The sequence below is a fragment of the Mytilus trossulus genome, chromosome 8, assembly GCF_036588685.1.
Source record: "Mytilus trossulus isolate FHL-02 chromosome 8, PNRI_Mtr1.1.1.hap1, whole genome shotgun sequence".
Taxonomy (NCBI): Eukaryota; Metazoa; Mollusca; class Bivalvia; order Mytilida; family Mytilidae; genus Mytilus; species Mytilus trossulus.
In genome coordinates, this window is record NC_086380.1 from 13031841 (window position 1) to 13053000 (window position 21160).

The window sequence follows — 21160 nt, forward strand, 5'->3', positions numbered from 1 at the left end:
ATGACACATTTTGTATGGATTATACAGGAAAAAAAACACTATTTTGTGATTAGAAGCTTAACAAAATGATAGAATTGTTAAATACTTCAGGAAAAGATAGTTTTCAGACACTGCTTTGAGAATATCAAAAGAAAAGATAGGGTCACCGTACGTTTTTTCCGGCTAAAATATAAAAAAAATTTAAAACACCCAAAAATGATTAACATTTGCAAAAAAAAATAATATTTATAAGTTATATTCTTATAAATTGGTTCTTATAAATGAACATTCAAATTAAACATCTGCATTCCTGCATCAAATTTTGCTAACTTGATGGAAAATCTGGACCTTTGATTCTCTGGTTTTTTTACAATCCAAGATGGAGGAAGACACCCATACCACCTTAAATGGGTGTTCAAATCTTTAAAAACCTCTAAATGTGTATATGCAATCAGTATATCTAAGTCCCTGCCTCGCATCTCAAGTACTTCCTCAACGCTACCCCTTGTTATAATTGTTTCATCACTGTTACTTGCTATATTGTACCTGACAGGGTTCATATATCAGATTTGTTTTACGTAATGTTCTGTTCCTACTATATTTTGACATAGATAACCATACAATGTTATTAATATGTTTGGATTTATAGTGCCTGCACTATTGAATTCATATAACAAATATAAAAATATAAAATTTTCAGATAAATTATTGTGATCAAATATCAAACCAGTCCTATAAATATCGCAATCAGAGAAAGTTTCGTACCGACAGTACAATATTTCGGACCTAATTACTATTTAAAAAAACAACGGAAAACATTATCTGTTAATCAATCTCTGTTCCTTGTTCCTGTAGTGTTGAAGGCTGTACGGTTGCCTTTCTATGATTTCTTACATACACTGCATTTAAACTCTGGTGGATATTTTTCTCATTGGCAATCCCACCACATCTTACTATATTTCAACTCCTATGTTCCGTTTTGTATTCTGCGACATTGGTTATTTAGTACGCATATCCCGGATCCCTCTTTTCTGAAGCCCGAGCAAAAGCCCTTGTTCCGCTAAAGAAAAACTTAATTACAAATTCAAAAAGACATATGAAATAACTCGAATTTCAACTTGAAGTCTAAATAAATCTAAATACGACTTATATTCGAGTCTTACTCAAACTTTACCCTAAGAAGTGACTCAAATACAAAGTTGTTACTAGAACTTTGCCTTTAAATGTGACTCAAACTCGAAGTCCAACTCAAAAATCCATTCTAACTCGAACTTTGATTATAAGTATGACTTTCATTCGAAAACTTACTCCCAGTTTAACTTAAACAGTAACCCGAACTTTAATTTAAAAATTGACTAGATCATGGATGGCCAATCGCATTAGAGGCACATATAACATGGAAATCTATCTAAAAATAGAACAATGTTTTCCGAATAGGTCACGTGGTTTAACCTCATCAAGTTATGGTATTACCAAATCCAAGAATGACAGGACCACATCAAAGAATGAAAAGACCACATCAAATTATGAAACAAATACATCAAGTAATGAAAAATGGTCAAATTTTGAAACATGATTACGTAATTTTAAAACCATTTGTCATATGTTAAGTAGTAAATACAGTAGTTTTGCATATGTGATAAATAGCCTGCTGTTTAATCCATATCGCGCAACTTTGATGCGCACGCTTTATAGCATACCCTTCATCACACCCCTACCCTTTATCGCATACCCTTTATCGCACCCCTACCCTTTATCACACCCCTACTTTTTTTTTTTTTTTATACATAAAATCAGTTTTTTGGGTATTTTTATACATAAAGTCAGTTTTATTTTTTTTGCTCAAGAAAAATTTTCCTTAAAACAGGTCATTTTTTTTAATGACGTCATTGTTTGGTATGTGACGTCACCAACGTCATTTTTTCTATATTGTATGTGACGTCACGAACGTCAAGGTTTCATATTTTTGGCACACTAAATGCAACTATAAAAGTACAAAACACACAAATAAATACAATAATAAACAAAATATTTTTTTTAAAACAACAGCACGCAAATTGTAAGGTATTCTTTATATAGAGAATAATACATGGCAAAATCCGTATCACATGCCGTATCACCCTCGACCAATATCATCCCTCGGGCCTAAAGGCCCTTTGGCTGATATTGATGTCTCGGGATGATACGACATATGATACGGATTTTGCCATGTATTATTCTCTATATAAAGAAAAGGCATATCATCATTACGAATTTACAAAATCACATCATGTAATGAAACAACTACATAACGTTAAGTCACATACACATAATACATAATGGTGAAACAACATCGAGTAATGACAAAACTATTTCAAGTCAATACGAAACCATATCGTGTAATATCGAAATATCGTTTAGTAATGACTATTCCATATTGAGTTATATTAAAACATCATTGGGTAATATCAAACCATATCAAATAAAGACAAACTATTATTAAGAAATGATAAAACAACATAAAGTTATATCAGAGTTCCACATAAGACAGCTGTGGCGTTCCATAGTAGATTTTTATAATTAGTGTAGTTGTTAGAATGTTTGTTATGCGGATTCATTGTTTCCAAATAACTGTAAAGCAATTTCCAACAAAGCGTATGATTCGGTGTTATATATAGTTATTAAATAATTTTCTTCTATAACAAGTTTTAAACCTTGAACGGCATCCTGACATTTTCTGGCATTTTTTAGATGATACTGACAAAGAAATTCAAGGAAATAAGCATATGCGGTGGCTGGAAACAAATGTAAACTTTTTAAATATGATTGAAGTTCATCTGGTGCTAATAAAGAATCACTTGTGAAATGTATATCATCTACAAACATTAATTTTTCCATATTAACAAAACTCGTCTTCTGGCAGGAATTAAGGTTTAACAATTGGTAATCTGATATAGTCGAATAGTGACACAATTTGTCAGGAGTACATTTCGATATGGAATACCTGATAACGTATAAAGCTTTACTGTATTGTTTTGTCTTGTAGAAAAACGATGCTAGTAGTAACCATCCAGACACAGCATCATGATACACATTTTGTAGCAGGGTACTAAGACAGGATTTGTACTGTTTGTATTGGTTTTTATTGTAACTGGGTGTACTGTCCAGTGATATACGATGTGCCAGTCTACTAGAACACATTGAAATAAAGTATTTATATACATCTTTTATTGAATGTTGCCGACAGCGCAAGGTCTGACATATTCCATTCTCGAACGTCTTTTGTACATATTGAGTTTTAAAGAGTGTATTTTGCCCTTTCGTAAACATTGACATTAGTATTTTGTTAACGTCATCTACGTAAAATATATGAGGTTCGATTAGGAAATTACGCATTGATACATGAAAGTTAGATATTTGATCTGAAAATAAGATGCATCGCCATCCATAACTATATAACGTATAGAGTTTTTCCAAAAGTATTTCATGACCGCGACCCTCTATTTTGTTCTCAAACATGTTGTTTTCTGGAATGAAGTAATGCAAACAAACTGAATGTTCAACACAATAAATCAGCCTGCTGAAACATCGCATAAAACAAGGTATCATATTGTTAGGTTTCCATACGGATTGTGGCAGTTCTTCAGATAACCAAAACATAATTGTTTTCAGGAAATAAGAACAGAGTAAATCTTTACATTCGGAATAAGTTGCTATGACATCTTTCAAAATAATTTTTAAGAGAGCATAGCACAGTAATTGAGTGTGTGTAAATGTATTAATTAGAAATTTTTCCCCGACTGAAAAAGATACTCGCCATTCTATATCCTCCTTTGGTGATCCTTTAACTCCGATAGGTACAAAAAGTACTCCGTAATCTATAATACTTTGTTTGACTTCATGACTGGGCCATGAGTTACTTGATCTTGATATCCACTGAATTGCAGGTGATATCCACGTTTTACAATGTAAACAAGCTGCAATGTCATTTTCTCCTTGTTTGTCAGAAAAACACGGACCATGAATTATACTAGTTTCATCAAGTAATAAACTTTGTTTAAACAATGCACTTGAAAGATATTGTTTACCATTATGTTCTTCCCAGTCTCTCATAACTTCCGAACTTCTACTATATACTAGTCTCAGCAGAGTATAACACGGTTTTACATCATCTCTTTCCATTAACAAATGTATTTTGTTGGGGTCATGATAAAGGGATTTTAATTCTTCACAAACGTCAACCTCCTTTTTTACAAACATTATATCAAAGTCACTGCCTCGCATCTCAAGTCCTTCTCCAAAACTTCCGCTTGTTATAATTGTTATATTCTTGCTATTTTGCATATTGTCCCTGACCGCGTTCATCAATCTGATTTGTTTAACATGATCTTCTGTTCCTACTATATGTTTACACAGATAACGATACAGTGCTATTGATGTGTTTGGATTTATACTGTCTGAAATAAAGAATATGGAATGTAAAAAGGTAAATATGAATTTAAAAAATAATTATAAGCATATGAATACATTTATATTATTATAGGAAATGAGTTTGAAAGATTGTACATTCAGTGTTTACTGCTGAACCCCTTTTTGACATTCATATCAATTAGGTCTCTTTGTTTTGATCACACGTACATCGCTGTCAATATAACGATCATAGACGGAGATTTCGGGTGGTTTTAGTAATGTGTAATAAAGTGCATATTAAATGAATAGATAAAAGGAAGTATCTAGTTCGTTTTTCTTTTTGCAAAATAAGACAATAAATATTTTTATTAAACTTTGAAAAAGATAAAAAATTACATATTCGAAAACAAAAATTATATTGCATTTGATAACTATCCATTCTTCAATTCAGACCATTTTTTTTAACCAGAACTCAATCAATAAAAAAAGATTGATACCAGAGGGATATTCAAACTCATAAATCGAAAATAAACTGACAACGCCATGTCTAAAAAAAACAGACAAATAATAGTAAATAAAACTCAACAAAGAAAATTCAAATCTAAGCAACACAAAGCCTACCTAAAACAAGGGGTGAATTCCGGTGCTTCGGAAAGGTAAGCAGATTCTGCTTCACATGTGGCTACCTTAGTGTTACTCATATTACTTAAAACACGGTAATCAGTCTAACTCAGTAGGTCACATTCGAGAAAAGGACACGGATAATATTTACGACATTAGTAACACATCCAACAACATCTGTGAAACGGATATTCCATAACGGTTAACTAACTCGTGATGGCGTCCATAAAAAAATGAGAAGGAATGATTTCAACTTCAACATTTAGAACGTTTGGTTTAATAGCTTTCTGATGAGCAGCAACTCTATATCAAGGAAATCATGATTGTAAATGCAAGCTCGGGAATATCGTATCAACTGGAAGATATATACTCCGTATACAGGAGTAAGTATATACATCGGCTTTTGAAAAAGAACAACGATCAATTTGTTGGTGTAATTAAAAGAGACAATCATTCAAATGAACATTCAAACTTTCAACATCCAAAATAAGTCGAACAAAATTCACACTGTTATTTAAAAAGACGAAGAAACGAAATAAAATTGCAAATAACAAATTACAAAACACAAAGTAGAAAGCTAGGCTCGATACTAGATACATGCAAAGGGGGAACATGATGTCAATGGATGTTCAACTTTCTGTCCCCTCGCAGTACGGATTATATTGCCACGTAAAGGAAAGAAAGAAAAAAATATTCATGAAAATAATTGAACCCTATCGCAATATAAATCATGAATTTAAAAAAAGGAAATTATCATGGTTACTTAAAACGAACCGCGCATCTGGCGTATTAAATCATAAGCCTGGTACATTTGATAACTATTAACTGCCTTGAAATTAAATAAAAATGAGAGAAAGATTGAGTGTCCCACGCTCAGTATGTTATTTAGTTGACTATTTGATCCTGTACATGTATGTCCTACGCCATGTGATTTTTCATAAACATGACAATTTAAATCGTATTCCACTGTCTGAACATATCTAACTTTATTTGTGTACATTCTGTATTGTGTTGTACTTTTTGTTTTATTATGCAAAGTGGAGGAAAAATCTCTGCAATTCAATATTTTACTTTACAAAATTCTGGATAGTTGCGTCCCGTCCATGATTTGGCTGAATACATAGTTTTGCTGTAATATTTTGTACTTTATATTACTTGTTTCTGTTGATGTTTTATTGTTCCGTTGAATTATTCGGATGTCCTTAATTCTTTTTTAATCTTGTGTTAATATGATTTTATTATAAACATGATACATGAGGCAAAAGAAGTGTTTCAGTTGTTTATTTAAGAAATAGGGATCCGACAAAATCACAAAAAGATAACAAAACTAGAAAGTCCGTTGAAACTTGTCTTTAATATTTTCAAAGAAGCTAACATTCCATTCTATCCCTTAAATAGTGTTATTTCCTTAAATGCGGAAGTGGAATATTGATTTTTTATTTACCACTTACAGTTATTTTGACACATTGTAATGGTGCAATGATGAAAATTTCCCGATATTGCGCGGATAATTGTGACTTTAGTTCATTCATAGATGGACATATATGGTTTATTCTATTCGTTTGAAAATTGGTTATAATAAAAGTGGATACGAATGATAAATAAGTCTACATAACATAATGGTATTTACAGTTCGCACTGCAATTTGAAAATGCAGAACCTTTTCAAAGACCTAAAGAAATCCATTTTGCTTAAATTAGTTCTTTGATTTCAAATTCAGATATATTGAAGTTTTCATGTCTCTCATTTACCCACACATCAGTCCGTCAGTAATTGTATTTCCCATTTAGCTTGTTGTAAAGGATACTACAGAAACTAGAATGTTTACTGCATATCTTGACCTTTTCTTTGATACTGAGACAGATTGACGACTTCCAACAAAAATCTATGAAAAACTTTGGAGTGCGATTTAAACTTTCCAATTGTCAATTCCCCATGTCACAATGTACTACACGCCGCTGCGCCATCGTATAATATGCACATATCTGGAATGATGCCTTCCACTCGTGCATGTTGAGTCAACACATACTTTATTAACAGTGGTGTACCCTGACTTATTAAAAAAGGCCGCAGATTTCAAAGGGATATTCAAACCTATTAGTCGACGATAATATCAAAACCGTATGGCAAAAGTCGACGAACGACGTTAATGACCAATAAAATTCTACAAAACTCGATATAGACCACCAAAGATCAACACAAAACATACTAAAAACCAGAGATTATCTCGTGTTTCCCCGGAAGGTGTAGCAGATTCTGTTTCAATTGTGACACCTGAGTGTTGAATGATGAAATTTGAATTTGGTGACATGAAGTTAATTATGAGATTTACTGGTGACTGAAATAGACATGAATTTTTTTTTTATATCACCGTATCAATAATAATGTTACCTTTAAGCTCTGTCGTGACCCAACTCACTAGCAACATTTTTTTTGCAGTTTAAGATTTTTAGATACTAAGTATCAGATCAGATCTGAAAATTTGCAATTAATTTGTGTTCTATTCCTGTCTGAAACATATTGATACTTTTGATTCGCATGACACGGGTTACATGTTGACACAACCGAACTGAACCCTTTTTGATTTTTTTTGTATTTTCATTGCTTTTTTTTAAAAACATAATCATCGGTAAACTCCTATTACCTCTAATGTTTCTTTGAGACATACAGATACAATAGCAGCCGGCTCAAGTCAGGAAATAGAAGTTACGGCTTTCAAAGGTTGTGCTATGTTTATTATTGTTTGCCTGTGGATGTTTCCTTTTTTTGGTCATTGCGTTGTCATTTTATTTCCGCCGGATGTTTTTAATGTCCCTCTGGTATATTTCGTCTCTCTTACATATGCTTGCATCTATTGTAAAATAAACTACAACCAAAGACAAGGAATTTCATTCTCTAAAACAGAACATAAAGGTATAGGCTGTCTTGTCTAATGCTAACTTGTTTTACAGCAGCCACTACAATTCTTTACTTGGGGTCAAACTTTATTCTGAACGACAAGAACATTCACAGAAGTAAGGTTTATTTTACCATCAGCAGTTCGATATAAATGCTAGCCCTAGTTCAAATATCAAGTGAATTATACAGACCAGACTGTAGGGCATAACGACCTCGACAATCGGAAATATTCCGCAGACTACATTTATGTGATCTTGGCTAGTGTAAACAGTCGATCAGAGATGGGTTTTTTCTTGACTTTTATTTAGAGATATTTTAAGTTGCAAGCAGCAGGACAAGAAGTTTTGTTTCAATACAGAGTTCTTTTGACATTTGTCCTAGTGGACCTCCGACTTTTCAGACATGTGTGTCCCTTATTTATAGAATGATTTGGCCAAAGTGTATTTTGCAATGACGAAATGTTTTAAAATTGATGTCCAATGATGCTGGGTAAAAGCTCGAAATATGTAGTACACAAACATTTGACCATTACTCCATTGGGTCTGTTTAGTTAACGCATCAATGTAAATATAACGGAATTTGATGAGACTGTCATCAAAGTGAGAGGGTTAGCGCTATAAAACCAGGTTTAATCCACCATTTTCTACATTAGAAAATGCCTGTACCAAATCAGGAATTTGACAGTTCTTGTCCATTCATTTTTGATGCGTTTTGTTATTTGATTTTGCCATGTGATTATGGACTTTCCGAATTGATTTTCCTCTAAATTCAGTATTTTTGTGATTTTACTTTTTGCAATATACAACACGTTTAATATCCGAAATTTAACATTCATATTCGCAATAATATTATAGGACTCGTGGCTTGAGAATGTTGTCGTGTTCTGTAAGCACTATGGACCAATACTTACATTCAAGATTAGCTAAACCTTCCACGTACGCACATATGTATTCCAGCCAAGGATCAGAACATCGTAAAAACGTTCCCACATTACAAAAGTCATTTGAGGTCTATATACCTGATTAAAGTTAAATATATTTGGTGCTATGTTAAACTATCCTGAATAGGAAAAGAAATATTATCTTGCGTCGCTTAGTTTGGGATTGAATAACCGAAACTTTCTCCATTTTCAAACAAATGAAAGGTTGTTCTATAATAAAACATATGTTTCGAAAGTTGTTAGTTTATCTTAAAATTGTCTTTATTCCTATCAATACACATTTATTTTATAGAAATTGTCATAACATTATAAAAACTCAATTAAAAGTATGTTTTGAAATAATTTTTGTTGTCTGTTTGCATGTAACGAGTTTACATATATGGCAAAAACTTTTAAGTTTTCACTCTCATTGAGGTATAATAGATAGTTACATAAAACTAAAACATATTTGTTCATAATTTTCTATATATTTTTGTTTTTGACGGACGTTGTTCTTATTACTTGAAAAAACTATATAACTTAAAACTATAAAATACCCCCCCCCCCCTTGTAAAGTCGCATACGAGTATTCAGAAATTTCATATAATGATGGGTTTGCACTGTTTTGATGTAAAATTGATTAAGGAAGGAAATAGATTCAAGTGTTCAATACTTCTACAATAAAAAGGGTATTAAAATTGGAATTAGATATTCAATTTAGGTTTTCCTTGAAAATGACAAGTGACCTTTGATCATGATTTCTAAAAAAATGCACCATATTTTCTTTTGACGACCAGAAAAATCTCCAAGTACACATATTTCCGAATCCAATGATATATGATATAGCCGTATACCATTTTTGACGATTAATATTTCATAATTCCGACTTTGGTCACCAGCCTATACAGTGCGGTTGATATGTTTTGATATATTGTTTCTGCAATACCGAAAATCAAAAGAAAAATGTAAATATACTTGTTTTCAGATATATCAAACCAGTCCTATAAATGTATACACACACTAGTACGCACTCTAATAATTCTAGGTTGTGCGGTATCAGTTATGTTTTTCACATTATATAGTTTTATTTTCGTGCCATAAATAATATTTTTTAGTAACAGGTATCTCGTTGCATGGAACTTATGGGTTTATATCTTGAGTGAATTGGTCTTTTAAAGTGACTACATGTAACTTAGACTCCATTTTTACTGAATTCTTGTTTATTCCCTCGAACAGCATTTTAACTTTTATCGTACAAGAAAAAAACTAAAACTTCAGCTAAAACTGTTTCATACCTTGTTTCTGGTTTATGGAGGTATTGTCCCTCTCATTTCTAATGTTAACGGATCGTGATAAAAACAGTGCCAAATCATTTTCGTGAAAATGGAACGTGATTGTAGTGACAACATAAGGATCATATCTGATATCTTCTGTGAAACGAATATTCCATAGACATCAACCAATCGTGATGGCGTCCGAAAAAATTACGAACTGATGATTTCAACTGCACCATTTGAAACTTTTGGTTTCAAAATGATAGTCCCAATTGTGAAGCTTAAATCATCTCTTTTGTCCTAAAGTTAGGATTTCAACTTCACCATTTGGAGCTGTAGGTTTAATAGCTTCTTTGTGAGCAACAACCATCTATCCAGAAAATCATGATAGGAAATGCAAGCACGGGAATATCATATTAATTGGGAGATATATACCCCGTATGCAGCTGCTGCTGGAATGTTGCTACTTAAATATGGAAAGTTGACAATTGGAAAGTTGAAATCATCTCTTATGTCGAAAAATTTTGTTTTTAATCGACCCTCATTGTCAATTTCTAGATGAGAGTCAAGATATGAGGCCGACTGTATCTGTTGTATCCTTTATCTGAAGTGCGATGGGATAGATGCGTCCAACATAGAAACCAAATTTTGAATTATTTAGTGAAAAACATCATCTATATAGCGGAAAGAAGAGTTAAAGAATAGTGCTAACTTTTTATCTTTCCTCCAAAGAAGTTCCTGCATAAAGTCAGTCTCATAATAATAAAGAAACAAGTCGGAAAGAAAAGGGGCATATTTTTGGTTCCCATTGGAACGCCGACAGTCTGTTAAAAAACACGTCCTCCGAACGTAACAAACTATCCACATCAGATTCACGCCACCTCTAGAATAGACAGTTTCACAATAACTTGGAAGCCCGCCTTTGATTGCTGATCAAATAGATGTTAATAATTTAGAGAGATGTTTCGTGGAGCACCTGGAAGACTAAACAATATACCGTTTATAATGACACTTATGTAGTTATGTATCCAATACAGTGATGGAAGATCCATTTCTTTAACTTTGGTTGAAATTCCAACGGAAAACAGAACATACCTATGATTATCCAGGAGTTCCTCTTTGGTAAGTGTTGTGAGGGTATATGTTTAGTTTCCAAGTGAATTGTTAATACTTAATTCGTTTATCAAGAGTTTTTAACACAAAAACGATGTTGTTTGGCTTTATTTGCGGGGATATCAACATTTTTCTCAAAAAGGTAGGATTAGTGTTTTGCAACATTTGGGTCTTTAAAGATTGGAGTAGCATGGGCGTTGATAGACCCATTTAGATTCTTAATTCTGATTTGTATCAACGACCTCGCTGTCTTTATCCATTCGGAAATAGTGTGTATGTCTTCCATCTTGAGCTTATCCCATTGCCTTGCATAATCCTCGACTGAATCCATCAAAATTTTGAAGTAGTATTTCCAATTGATGGATTTAGGCTCACGATATTTCGGACCTTTCGATAACATATTTCGAAGGGATGTGTTATTGACAATGTTGAAGTAACCGGTAATAACGTGACAAGCCGGATTATATGTGAATTGGAAACTAGCACAAGTGCAATCAGGGGATTTAGACGTGAAGTCATCAATATTGAGATCCTGCAAATCGTGTTTGTAATTGTACATTTTAGTTTGGTACAGGTATCAGAAACGATTGATACATACTGATCTTTGAAATAAGGAGGTATTTTCGATTGAACTAGTTCATGATGACGGATGTTGCCTAAGCTGACGCCAAAAAGATCTTTTTCTCTTTTTCATCTTTTCCAATGCGGACGGGTTTGAAAAGTCTGTGACTTGCAATATCCGATATTAGATCAAGCGGCACAACGGTGAATTATAGTGATTTTGGACATGTATATTAAAAAGCTTATTGTTTGAATATGACGTAGAAGATAGAATCTAACTTGCTTTATACAAAATAAGACAATTATGCTTATATTAGTTGAAAACCAAAAAACAAACAGCAGTATACAAATACCATATAGTTAATGCAAGACTGAGCAACATCAATCCCAATCCATCAAAACTGGAGGTTAACGCATTTGCTCTGAAAGGGTAAGCAGATTCTGCTCTACGACTGCATGTTGAACTTATCGTGTTGCTTATGTAAATAAAAACCCGGTGATAAGTGTAGTTCGTAAGCGGGAGTAAATCGTAATTGTCGGGTTTTTTTTTCTCATTTCAACAACAGTTCAACTTTTTTTCCCATTGGATTAGGAACTATATTGCCACGTCAAGGAGATACCGGAAATCATTCATGAACATATTTGAACCTTTCGAAATTGAAAATTTGGCTTAGCAATTATGAATATAAGGAAATAAAACCTCTCTTGTTTCAGGTCTTACAATAGACAAAGTATAACAGAAAGATCAAATATTACACTCTCATTATATTGACTGCAGAAAAGTAGTTCTGCAATACCTTTTAACGTCATCACCATAGTATTATTATTTATTAAAATGAGTTGTTTCTTTAGGGACCGTTCAATATTTATCAGATGGATGGGCCGTTGCATTCTTACTATTGATTCATTAAAAAAGTAAATGCCCATTATAAAAATTATATAAAAAAGTCCTCGCCCCTCTAAAGCTTAAAACACACAATCAAAAAATATTTAAGTTTTTTTTCTATTTTAAAGTTTGCAAGTTTATGTCTTGAAATCAAAGAAAAGACTTCGGTGTAAATACAAAATTTAAAATGTGCTAGTTAGTTCCATTAATATGTAAAAATGTATGTGTGTATCAGAACCATACATTTTATTGTTTTTTTCAAAACCAGTATGAATATCAATGTATATATTTGATTTTATATGTGCAACCTCAGATACAATATTGATTAAAAATACAGGAAATAATTTAAACTAAGGAACAATAACTTTTGGACTGGTAAGAATATTATCATATGCTGAGTTACTGATTATTGTCCTAATAACACAACATGTTAAATATTATATACCAATGCCCCTTTATCTAATCAACTTTTCAAAAAAGAAATTATGGTCTTTTTACGCAATTTAGGCAGACATATTTTTTACTTTGATGTACCAATTTTTCACTGGTAATTCCGTAAATTTGACAGTTAAACACCAAACAACCTGGCATTCTGTAAGATCAATATATAAATGAGAAAGCTGTAGAGTTATATGAAGATCTAAATTTAGTTGAAACAGTTATAAAAAAGTATCTAATGATTTAATCTAAACTGAAAACTTTAGCTTTTTTTTAACCTATTCATTACAACCATAGAATGACAGCAAAACACCAAACTACCTAACAACTTGGTATTCTGTAAGATCTATATATAAATGAAAACATTATAGAGTTTTATGAAAATGTCAGTTGATTTGAAAAAGTTATGAATAAAATTAAAGATGCCTATCTGGATTTATCCAAAACTGAAACTTAAGCTTTTTTAACCTATTTATTACAACCATAGAATGACAGCAATACACCAACCTACCTTACAACTTGGTAGTCTGTAAGATCAATATATAAATGAAATATTTATAGAGTTTTATGAAAATGTCAGTTGATTTGAAAAAGTTATAAACAAATTTAAAGATGACTATCTGGATTTTGCCTTAACTGAAAATTATTGTTGATACCATGATATGTTTTTTGTGTCTGCAAAAGGAATTTCCTGCACATCGATAAAATTGATAGCAGATTTTTTTCCAATAAAAAAAGTTCTAGCCCATCCAATATATATATTAAAAAAAGTTCTAGCCAATCCAATATATATATTAAAAAAAATTCCTGCCGATCCAATTATTTTCACCAAAAAAGTGCTTGCCCCGCCCCATTTTGCACCGGCCCATCCATCTGATAAATATTGAACGGTCCCTTACAGGGATTGTCGAAATAGAAATAACTAAGCTATGTGCTTTCGTTTTCAGTGTTAAAGTAAATTCATGTTGCTCACTTAATCTTTAGTTTTCTATTATGTGGTTTAAAGGTCGTCTATTTTTAGTTATTTTTTTGTTTACCATAGTAATGTCAACTAGTTTTCATTTTGTGATTCTGAATATCTCTTGTCCGCTTCTATTTTATCTACATTCATTGATAATGTTGCGATGGATTTAATTGAATTATTTAATATCGATGTCACGGCCAAATAATGTTAATAACGAAATATTAAATTGTCTCATGCCACGTGTAATGCTGTTAAATGATATATATATAAGTTAAAATTTATTTAATAGTCTTGCTTACCTGCCATCTTGTTAGCCAGATAAGGAGTATATAAGTGCGTAATGTGTTTTCCGAAGAACACACTGGTTTTGTTTCCCTTTAAAATCTTTAGTAACATGAACCCAATACAAGGTAGTATTCATATTCGTATCTTTATATGTTTTCAATTGTCATAAAGTACACAATTTCCGGATGTCATTTCCCTTTGTCGTCATTGTAAAGGAATATATTACTAGGGAATCCCAATCGCATATGACTATTTTAACAATGAAAATAATCGTATGTTGCTCATCATTGCTTTACCGGATTCATTTAATAGAGTGACATTAGATTATCATTCCTAATATATCAAAATAGATGGCAATGACCAAGGTCACATCCCATGTTATAGTCCGGTTTAGATTGTGGTTTTTTTTTAATTCTAGAGAAATAATCAGGTTTTTATTTGCCGTCAAAGACGTCCCGTATTAGGGTATACCAAAGTCCAGCTTTCGTCAAAGTCTGGCTTTCCGTCCACCCGACCGTCAAATCTTTGTACGATAACTCAAATGTGCTTTACTAATTCTCATGAATTGTAACGTAACATAATGATTGACCAAAGAAAGTTCCTTTTCGATATTGAACGTATTTTTGTCATCCATTCTCGAGTTATGGGATGCTTATTTCAACACAAATATGTCAAACATCTGCTAAAAAAAGCATTCAGACAACTAAATGTCTTAAAAAGACTTGGAAAACTAGCAATATATCAATCCTTCATTCTGTCAAATTTAAAGTTCTGCTCATTGTCCTGACATTTTTTATTTTTGAAGCGAGACAAAACAAAAATTGAAAAAGTACAATAAATGAGGCAACTCTCCATCCAAGTCACAATTTGTAAAAGTAAACCTTTATAGGTCAAAGTACGGTCGCCAACACGGAGCCTTGGCTCACACCGAACAGAAAGCTATAAAGGGCCCCAAAAATGACTAATGTTAAACCGTTCAAACGGGGAAACTCACGTTCTAATGTATATAAAAAAAAGAGAAACGAGAAACACTTATGGACCACATCAACAAACGACAACCACTGAACATCAGGTTCCTGACTTAGGACAGGTGCAAACAAATGCAGCGGGTTTGAATGCACGGAGGTGTGGATGGGAATTTACAGAAAAGGAAATAAAGGGCAAAAAATATAAGGAATAGAGAAAAATGGACCCGAAAATAAAAGAATAGAAAATAACGGATTGAAAGTGTTAAGAATACAGAAGGGCCCCCATCCAGACCCTCATTAATGTATTTCTTTATCAATAATGTTCTGCATCTAAAACAAAAGTGAAGTAAAATAATCAATCTGATTGCCACAAATCACGAATCCGCATAAATGGATTTTTACATCAATATATATCATTACCAATGTGTTTCTTTATTCATTTATGTCTTCCAATTTTGAAAATGAAACTGATGATAATTAAGTAATGTACTCTATCCAATAAAGGTGTGGATAGGTATGTACGTGTGTATTGTCTGTTCTGTCACCGATACCGATGCAAACAATTTGTACAAACTAGCGAGAAGGGGACATCGAAATAAATTCGTTAGTAAATTCCTCTTTAGTGTAGATTTACAGCTCCTTCGTTTACATTGTTTATCATGAACGATGTGCTTCTACATTATAGTGTTGATACACAATACAATAACAAGTGAATGAATTAAGTTTGAAACGTTCATTTTATTTTAACAACTTCAAGAAAGTCTAAACCGAAAAGTTTCAAGTTTTATCGAGGTTTTAGCTATTTTTCAGATTACTTCTTATTTACAAGATTCAGTATATATGTTCCGGACCATATGAGTATTTGGACCATACGCGTATGGTCATGACCATATGCGTATACTCATATGGTCCGACCATACGCGTATGGTCCGACCGTACGCGTATGGTCGGACCATATGAGTATAATACTCGATTGGTTATGAACGGGCCGGACCATATGAGTATTTGGACCGTCTAAGTATTTTTTTTTAAATTACATGATAAAAGTTTCAAAAGTACATAAACTTTATCTGAAAAAAACCAATGATGGTTACATGACTATGTATTATTTTTTTAATTCAAATACTTCGTAAAAAAAAATTAATTTTGATGCAACAGTTTTTATCGCTAATTACATTCTTGCATGTAGGCTTGGGTGATGTTTACTTTCACATGGTCTCATATTTTTTTGGCGTTTGCAAGTCTTGGTTGTGCATGATCCTTTTCATATTTCTACGGTGTTTTTAATGAGCTCTAGATCTAAAATATCGTAACATGATCGAAAAACACCATATTCACAAGACAACTATGTAAACTATGTTTCTTTCCATCGACTTCTTGTGTAACAGTTCATTAAGATTTTTTTTAATTATTTTTTTAAGTCGCCATTCACTCGTAAATGTTAACAAATCGGTAATGACCATCGGTATAAAATGTGTTTATTATTGTTTTGACAAGTAAGTAAAATTAACTATGTGAAACTTAATTTTTATATATAAAATTTACTAATCTGGTTATCATAATATAAATTAATAAAATTACTTATATGATAGCGTCTTTTAAAAGAACGGTCATATTATATGACGAGTTTAGAGGTATTAAAAGTAAACTGTAACAGAGTGTTAATTACCCGACCATACGCGTACGGTCGGACCATACGCGTATGGTCGGACCATATGAGTATATACCCATATGGTCATGACCATACGCGTATGGTCCAAATACTCATATGGTCCGGAACATATATACATATATATATAACTCGTCTAAACATCAACCAAACAATGTTAGATCTGTAAATTTGCTTTCGCAAAATTTTGGTTCGAACCCATGCTACTGTGATATTGTGACACCAAATTGCCTGCACTGCAGCCGTCCCGCTAGACCATACGACCATACGACCACCTGGGCTCTCAAAAAAAAGAGCTATCGCTGCCCATGTGTTACCTTTCCACGTCAGAGTTAATCTAGCGGCGTACTACAGTACATGACATATAAGGCATGAAGATGTTATTGTTACAGATCAGCTAAATTATCTATAGTAAAGGATCCTACAAATCCTACAAATTAATGTAAGATACAGTCACAGAAAATAATTATATTTATAAGTACGTCTGAGTCAGTGACAACAGATGATCCATGATCCATGATGGTGATACATGGCTGTATATACAACTCGTCTAAACATCAACCCAACAATGTTAGATCTGTATATTTGCTTTCGCAAATTTTTGGTTATATATTATTGAGAAAACTACCCCTTTACATCGGGGGCATCAGTCATCAGTGTAAAAGTGATAGTGAGTCTATACTATATTGTTTACAATTATATACATTATAGTTAATAGTTTCATTATAGAATGTCTTTTGAAACAATAACATACATGGCACATTAATAAGACAAAAATAAAGATTTCTAATAATCATGATAAAAAAAGACAATTTATAGAATGTTAAAATATACGTGTAATTTAAAACACTCATAGACAAATATGACCATGCAGCATGTATATAGCATAACAACTAAGACCAATCAATCTATAGTAGTACATACGAGTAAGTTAACTCAAGGGTTATTTTGGTTCAACCATAGTTTGACGTAATCTAAATAATTCTAAGAGATACATTCTTCCATAAACATCATAAAATGAACCAATTTCATCGTTAAAAGCATAACCAATATCGCCAACTAAAAATAATACTTGTGCTTGTGGCGAAAGTTTATTGCAATGCTTAACTTTGGAAGAGATTTGTTGTTTTCGAAATTTGATTGTTAATACAAATATAATGTTTTAAAATCAATCATTCGTAAAACTTGTTGATTGTATCGAAAAGAGGAAGATATACTATCTAGTCCAGCCCTTGCTTTCGAAATTTAAAGTTGGCATATGTTAATATGTTTATAAAATAGAGCTACGCAAATAAATAAAATATTCGGTCATAGATCGACGAAAATAACATCAAGCTGATGATGTTATTGTTTACTAAAATCCATAATCTAATAGCAAAATTCAAAACAGGAAGTTTATCGTAAAAATAAAGTCCTACAATTAAAGGTTTTAAGACACAATTATTGGTTTCTTAACAAAAATGTTAGTGCAGTCTTTATCTTCTGATCTATCTTATTCAACCTGAGTTTTTCTTGCGTATGTGGTACTAAATATTAAATACTCTATTGATGTTTTAACTATAGCAAAATTTATGATTTTTATAAATCTTGTTGACATTTCTGTTCATTTCATAACAGGCAAGCCAAGACATTGATTATTATTAAATATCACCTTCTCTTTATTCGAGAAAACTAATTGATGAACATATAGGAAGAGTGTGACTCAATCTAATTACCTACTTCGCACTAAAAATATTATAGTTCAATATATGATGTGGTTCTTTGGATGAACTGATTATTTATATGTCTGGTTTGCTAAAAACTTCTGCAATTTAGATGACTATTGTTCCTAAGATTATCTTGATGCTCTGATTGAGATGATTTTGTTTCTTAAAATCACTTTGATTTGAAAATGACCTTGTTCTTCAAATGATCGTGTTCTTTGCATGATCTATATAACAATAAGGAGATGTGGTAGGATATCCAATGAGGCAATTATCAACCAAAGTTCAAATGAAGTTGTTGGAAGTAATGATAGGCAACCGTACGGCCTTTTACAATGTGAAACCCCAATACCGTATATTCGGCTAGGCTGTAAGGCCCCGAACAGAAAAATATAACACAATTCAATTGAGAAAACTAACGTCCTAATTTATAACAAAATAGTTTACCAATAAAATATGACAGACAAAAACCAACGACAACCACTGAACTACAGGCGTTTGACAGGGTCAGGCACATACAGAATGTGGCGGGGTTAAGCATGTTTGAGAGTGCTCAATCCAACCCTATCCTAGAACAGTGGTGTAACAGCACAACATAAGAACCAACTATAAAAATGTGTTGAAAAAGGCTTAATTCATCAGATCTATACAAAGAAAAAATTAAACAAAAACACAACCAAGACATGGCAGGGTATATATTCATCCCTCATCCCTCTGAACAAAAACGGCACTAAGAACATATCTGAGAGTACTCGCAGTTACTGACGGCTAGTTCAAGGCCAATAACAACTAATAATAAAATCATGTATTTAAGACTAAAATTTCAATCAGTACACATCCAACATCAAATGGATTTAGTGCTAAGACGTCTTGAACAGTCAGATAAATACATGACCTTATAGTTCGTTATATGTTCAGACTCTTTGATGACCTGGTTTGTTACAAGATCCTTTTCTTCATAGGAATAAGTTGATTCTGTTCTTTAGATTATCTCGTTATACATGACCTAGTTCTTTACATCATGCTTTCATTTTTATTTGGCTTTGAGCGTTCCTCATGAAAATATATCCAGAATAGCGCTTCGGACGCACACAATTGATATATTGTTATTTTCAGCTAACATGGTCTGCATCTTTCATTCAGTCTGGTTCATTATATGATCTTCTTTCGAAAACATTGTTCGTCGCATGCTCTGGTTCTCTAAATGTACTGGTGGTTTACATGATATGTTTTATTTTCATGATCTCATTCTGTATTTGGTATGATTCATCACTTGATCTGGTTGATTTCATGATCTTATTTTAATGGACGTTCTAGTGTTCTTCACATGGTCTAGTTCTTCGTGTGATATTAATTGTGAATGTTGTGTTTTGCCTTTGTTCGTTAGATGTTCTGATTCCTTAGATGTTCTGTTCCAACACATGCTCTAGTCCTATATATTTTCTGGTTAAGAAAGCAAGGTTCTTTACAAGATCTGCTTCCTGCCATGATCTGCTTTCCGCCATAATCTATATCTGCCATGATCTGCTTCTTGTCACGCTCTGGTTCCTCCGATAACCTTATTCTTGTGAAGATGTTCTAGTTCGCTCTTCTTCGTTTATTGTTCTGGTTTCTTAGATGTCCGTGTACGATTTATCCTATAGTTTCGCATACCAACTGTGTTATTTAGATGGACAGGTTCTTTACATGACCTAAATATGAATATTTTCTGATCCTTTATACAGGTTAACTTAAAGGTCCACCCGTGGTAAAATAAATAGAAATTAAAGAACTGTTTCTATTCGAATAGGACAAAGACGGCAATAATTTTTGATCGAAGCGCTTTAGATTAGGGGGAATATTAGCTGTTCCCGTAATGTTTGGAGCGCAAATGTCCTATCTTGTTACAGTTATAAAAGCACAAACGTCCAGTGACCCCTGTCTCGTGTGACATCGGTCTGCAAAAACAATACAGACAAATAGGTAAATGCGAAGAAAAAGATGTGGGCAAATACATTTGCTAAATTATTTGCTATACAGCTCTCAACATACTTTATCTTATTTATTTTTTTGAAAAGTTACTTTCAGTATTGTATCTTTAAGATATACAAGGACCATTAATAAAACTGGGGGAAATGTACTGATATTACTTAATTAAAATATGTCAGATTTAACAGTTTATAAAAAATGCTGTTGGATTGTCCTTCGAGAAGATCTAGTAATTTGACAAAGTGTTGTAGCTATAATTATGACAACCCTTTATTTAACGATTTATCGTGATTAAGGATTAACCTTTGTTTTAACAATTAACGTGTTACTATTTTAATATTAGACTATTTTATTTGATTTTCTTAACCACAGAATTCTAATTGTGCAATTAGCGATCGAATGCTTTAGATTGATTCCAAAAGTGAAATAATGTACTGTGGATTCATTAATATTCGTTGGATAAAAATTTTCGTGGATTTCGTTTGTACAGGAGAAGCACGAATTCAAATGTTCAACGAAATACAA